At 43.1% G+C, this 6,000-nt stretch overlaps 1 protein-coding gene across 12 annotated transcripts in view; it reads left to right on the plus strand.

Moving 5' to 3' along the window:
• baz2ba (bromodomain adjacent to zinc finger domain, 2Ba) overlaps nucleotides 1-6,000 on the plus strand; it is a 68,100-nt gene that overhangs the window by 12,893 nt on the left and 49,207 nt on the right. For 11 of the 12 annotated variants that reach the window (XM_035999638.1, XM_035999642.1, XM_035999639.1 and 8 more), the window contains exon 2: nucleotides 1,010-1,050. The exons of the other annotated variant lie outside the window; for it this stretch is intronic. The gene's annotated coding sequence lies outside the window, so the exon portion shown is untranslated. The remainder of the gene's footprint in view (nucleotides 1-1,009; nucleotides 1,051-6,000) is intronic. 12 annotated transcript variants of the gene reach the window in all.

The raw sequence follows: 6,000 nt of genomic DNA on the forward strand, positions 1-6,000 counted from the left end.
TAGATAGCTACCCACACATGCTGAAACACTGTTTGTGTGTTGGTGTGTTTGTGTGTCTGGAAATGTCTATCAGAGCCTACTTCCCTATGTCCGGGTGCATGTGTATGGGGAGTTTGTACTGTTTTTGGTACCATCTTCTGCCTGGTAGCTGCCTTCTTGGCCAGGGCTCACTTGTAAAAGAGATTTTAATCTCAATGTGATTTTTTTTTTCCCTGGTAAAATAAAGGTTAGAGAGAATCCAACCATGCTGACACAAGTTATAACTGACATTGTAGCAGAAAACGTGAGTTTTCGCATCAGTCTGATTCATATATCGTTCATATTCAAGAATAGGTGTATATTAGCATAAATGAAAGTTGTAAAATCTATGTGTGTTTGGTTGCTGTAGTAAAACATACATAGCTGGGTGGCGTCTGTTATGGTGAGCTGCTCAGATTAGGCTCAGGCTGCAAGAGCACAGGAGGGCCTTAGAGACAATGAGTGAGAGATGGGCGTGAGAACGTTAGTAAGGCTTGGTTCTCTGCAAGAACGGTCTTGTGTTTGGGAAAAATATCCTCACACTCAAAGCTCCAGTGTCTAGATCCATTTCTAACAAACAGGTTTTGCAAGAAAGGGCTCAGGGAGAAAGAGACTTTTTGTGTGCGTGAATATCTTTGTGTGTGTGTGTGTGTGTGTGTGTGTGTGTGTGTGTGTGTGTGTGTGTGTGTGTGTGTGTGTGTGTGTGCGTGTGTGTGTGCTGCCACAGCTGTGTTTCAGACGTCACTGTACTTTTTGTTTGATGTGTCTGAAAACCGCAAATTCTAAGCTGTGCGCCTGTAACATTGATATCCAGGTAGTTTTATGGGCTTCATCCCCTTCAGGCTCTCTAAGGAAAAACCTTCAGCATTATCACAATACTGCATATAATCTAAGCATTTTATTATCATATAAATGAAAGCATGCCGGAAAAACATCAGCTTGTATTTTTAACCTGAACCACTGTGATCTTTTGTTTCTGCTTTTTCTCCAGGTGTTACAGCAGTTATGTCAAAGAGCTAAAGACAACTAACAGTGAGTACAACATTTACTAAACAGTGTTTACGTCTCCTCTGTCCCCCTTTGTGCCCCTTTGTCACACACTTCTGCTTTTACAGTTTTTTTTTATGCCAAGCCAGAACAAACTTGCAGACTCTTCCAGTTTCAGGCCTAATTTGATTTTCATTCATTCAGAGGATGCTTTTTTTCTCCCCCAATTAAATTTAACAAGAGCCCCTTGAAAAGCAGTTGTTATGATTACATTACAAATTCGGGGTTCATTCAGTGAATCAAGCAATTAATTAGATTTCTCCCATTCTAATCAGAATATTTGTCTGAAACGTACGCGCCTAATAAACATCCTTTGACTTTGCTATCTGTTCAGAGCCAACGCTGAATGTAAATGGCTGTTAACTGTGCCCTACAGTGCTTCTAGGTTAGGATGGTGTTTAGTTGTAAATTTGTATTGCGATGCACAGCTTTACTTTAATATCCTCCTCTCTCCGTCCTTTCTTTCTTTCTTATTCTCTGTTTTCTCACCGTCTCTGTGTGAGAGCTAGCAGTACTCAGGGGCGCGGCTGCGTCGTAAGGCTTCACTTCACACACACCAAGGTGGCAGTTTGTTGTTCCACACACAGACAATGACTTGCACTTTTCTCTGCTGCCTGACTTGATGGCCTTGTGCCTGCAAGTGTGCCACCAGATCGAATGGGATCTTTTATAAAAACATTTTTACTGAATGCAGAGCTCCGGGAAACACTTGTTTTGCCCGTGACTGGCTCTTTAGCCTGGTATGTGTTAGCAGACCTGATTCTATTGAACAGTTACTGCTTCATCTCTGGCTGTAAATGATATATTATATCCCCTGCAGGTTGGGTGTGTGCTGGTTGTATCATTTGTGATAAGTATTGATGAGTCCTCTCTCTTGGGGAATCAATTTCTAGTGTGTGTGTGTGTGTGTGTGTGTGTGTGTGTGTATGTGTGTGTGTGTGTGTGTGTGTGTGTGTGTGTGTGTGTGTGTGTGTGTGTGTGTATGTGTGTGTGTGTGTGTGTGTGTGTGTGTGTGTGTGTGGATCAACCCCCACCGCTGGCTGTTCCTAACTGGTGTCTCTTGGCTGCCTGACTTTTCCTGCAGCCCCATAGAGAACAAGCACAGAAGAGCACAGGGAAAGATGGAGCTCATCCAAACAGCTATGGTGTAATTAGCTGACATTTGTTGCTTGGAAGACAAGAGAAGGAAAAAGGAAAGAACTGCTCAACTCAAACACCCAAAGGAATATGCAAATGTTGAGAAAAAAAAATGAAAGAAAGACAGAGAAATTTGTCTAATGGCATGGATATAATTATGTTACATTCACGTGTGTGTGTGTGTGTGTGTGTGTGTGTGTGTGTGTGTGTGTGTGTGTGTGTTATGAACCCATTGAACTTTATGTGAGTATATTTGTCAGTGTTTTGCCACTAGAAGGCACGAACCATTGGTTAGAAAGGACTAATAAATATATTAGGGTAAGAATGTCTAACCAGGGCGCTTTCTCTGCTACGAGATGATACCTTAGTCTGCTGTTTAGTGTTCCTGTTTTGTAGAGCATGTCTTTAGGTATTCAACTACATCAGCTAGGCATTACACAACTGAGCTACACAGTACCCACATGAAGCAGCCATCCACAACCGTGCAGATTCTCTGGTTCCAGGAAGGTTGTGTGTGTTCACATATGTGTTTGTGTGCATGCATTTAGGGAGAGTGCTGTAATGCATGTGGACTATCTGTACTTAAGCCATGGTGCTGCATGAAGGAGCAGCAATGCTTACACAGCCCCATCTGCTTGATCCAAGCTTGAAATGCAATGCCTTTTAATGACAAAATACTGAGGAGTGTGTGTGTATGTTTGTGTGTGTGTGTGTGCGTGCGTGCGCGCGTGCGTGCGTGTGAGAGTGAGTGAGTGAGTGAGTGAGTGAGGGCGGGTGTGTGTGTGTGTTATGTGAGTGTGAAATAGAGAGGAATAAAGGGAGAGGGAGAAGGAGAGAGAAAAACATCTCGAAGGTCAGGAGCAGCGGGCGGCCGTAGGGGAGAGACACGTGAGACAGAGATAGTCTTGCGTCAGCCCCACAGCAGTCTGCTCTTAATGTGTGTGTGTGTGTGTGTGTGTGTGTGTGTGTGTGTGTGTGTGTGTGTATGTGTGTACGTGTGTGTCCTGTGGGGCCAGCATTTCCATCCGCATCCCACCGTGTGTTACAACGGAGCAGCATGCCAGTGTTTCTATTCTGAGTGTCTTGATCTGCAAGTATAGACAGACAAAAAGTCAGACAGATATATAGATACTGTATATAGATAGATAGATAGATAGATAGATAGATAGATAGATAGATAGATAGATAATTACTTTGAGGCAGTCATTGAACTACAGGTAATTTTTTACATGGCTCTTGTGACAATGGAAGGGGAAATTACGCCTTCTAGCCTGAGGGGAAAGAATTTGTGTGTCTCACTGCCTGTCACAAGACCTGAATAGGGTTTCATCAATCCTAGCAACTACTATCATTTTTCAGCTTATTCATGAGCCCTCTTTGTTTCTCCCAGTGTCTTTTTTCCCAGTGCCCTTTAAACTAGTGCTCTGTTAGATTGGGTAAGTGTTAGAGATAACGCCTAAACATTTAGTACTTTGCACTTGCCTCGGAGCTAAGATTGTTAAAAAGCTGCTGTGAGATTGTCCTCGGGACAGGGAGCAGTGTAGATTCAACAGAAACACTCACAGCATTAATTTGGGCTTACCCATTCATGTCTCTCTGTCTCTTTCACTCCCGCTTTCTCACTCTCTCTCTACACAGACACACACACACACACACACACACACACACACACACACACACACACACACACACACACACACACACACACACACTGAAGAAAACACTGACCGTTCCCCTTCTGCCTCCCTTGGTCCGCATGGTCTCAACAGGGTTCAGTCCTCTAGCCAGACTTTTTATTCACTCCCACTGCCAACAGCCTCTGCTCTTCTTGTCCCCATGAAGGGCTGCTGCGTGGGGCGAGGCTGCTCTTTTACAGACCCTTGTGCCATGAATCACTGCTTGCACCCGGGGAGCCTCAGTCCACTTGGGGGCTGCCTGCCCGGACAATAATGTGCGTGGTCATGAGGGGGCCATTTTGAATGGAGAGCCAGACAAAACAGGAGCTAAAGAACCCAAGCTGTGAGCTTTCCCAGAGAGGGCAACAATGGGAGTGGGACTGAGTGTGTGTTAATGTGTTTGTTGTAGTAGAGGGGAGATGTTGGACACACAATGCTTTGAGTTTTGGGTGTCATAATGTTACATAATTGCATGCCAGTAATTTATGAAACATTAGCCATGGACCTTCAAGCCCCATACATCACAAACCTTTTAGCCCCACACAAACAGGATTGCAATTTGAGCTCCTTGGACTCAGCCCTAATGCCTAATATGCTGTTAGGTTTGAAAACAATAGATGGTCATGCCTTTGCTATCTTGCACTTACCTACCAACCTTATATTTTTTTATTGCTGCTGGGCTATTCATCAAATTGTTGATGTCTTGATTGGGTGTTATTTTAGAGCATTTGCACTAGTGCTGCAACTAACGATTATTTTCATTGTCGATTAAGCGGTCCATTATTTTCTCAAATAAATGATAAGTTGTTTGGTCAATAAAATGGTGAAAAAAGACAATCAGTGCTTTCCAAAGCCCAAGATGACGACCTCAAATGTCTTGTTTTGTCTACAACTCAAAGATATGTAGTTTACTGTCATATAGGACTAAAGAAACTAGAAAATATTCACATTTAAGAAGGTGGAATCAAATAATTGTGACTTCTTTTCATAAAAAATGACTCAAATCATCAATTATTAAAATAGTGGCCGATTAATTTAATAGTTGACAACCAATCGATTAATTTTTGCAGCTATTAATTTTCACGTACTTCAGCATGACATTTTTGCCATCTTAAGAAACATATGGCTAAAATGAAGTTTTCGAGCGGTGCCAATATAAGTTTGCAAGAATGAATCCGTCACATGGTTTATCGGGTTTGAAGGTTAAAACCGGCTTGTATGCAAAACAACTTTATGTTTATTGTCCTTGATGGTTTTGCTATTATGGTAACTGAATATATACAGTTTGCTTACATAAAAAAAGCAGAACCAAATTTGTTAATATGACTATTAGACCACACACACTCACTTTCTTTCTCTCTTTCACACACACACGCACGCACGCACACACGCACGCACGCACACACACACACACACACACACACACACACACACACACACACACACACACACCACTCTCATCCGATGCCAGCTGTTGCCCTATGAGAGCTTCCAGGGTTTATTGGGTCTATCTGCTGCGTTTATGGCCAAACCACATCTCTTCAACTGTCCTTATTCCTTGGTCTCTGTTTCTACCATGGCCCCCTTGTTTCTTGACATCCACAGCTTCCTGCCCCCCTAACCCGCTACCCAGATCTTTTTTCCTCCTTCCCTACTTCAAACACCCACACACCAAACACATAGTTCACTATGGAACTGGTTTTCTGACTACAATGTGTTCCTGTGGCTGGGAATCGTTTGTCCCTCCTGTCAGCCAGGCCAGGTTGTAACCTGGATACAGCTGTAGTCCAGAGGAGCCATTAGCAGTGCCAGGAGGCCCCCAGCTCCCAGTGAGGGCTCATTACTGTATTTGTGCAGTCACACTTCTCCTATGAAACACAACAGTGTGCCTGGTGAAACTAGCCAGGACATTGAGCCTCGGGGAAACCATCACACCTCCATTTGGAGTTCTGAGAGAGAGAGAGAGAGAGAGAGAGACACAGAGAGACAGAAATAGAGAGAGCAAGGTTTCATCGAAAGAGAAGAATGAATACCAAGAATAATATTAATCATTAAACACACCCAGCTTTCTCTGTACTTCATTGTGAAAGTGTATCTGTGTTTATTTGATTTTATTTGCTCT

The sequence above is a fragment of the Sander lucioperca genome, chromosome 3 (genome assembly GCF_008315115.2).
Source record: "Sander lucioperca isolate FBNREF2018 chromosome 3, SLUC_FBN_1.2, whole genome shotgun sequence".
Classification (NCBI taxonomy): domain Eukaryota; kingdom Metazoa; phylum Chordata; class Actinopteri; order Perciformes; family Percidae; genus Sander; species Sander lucioperca.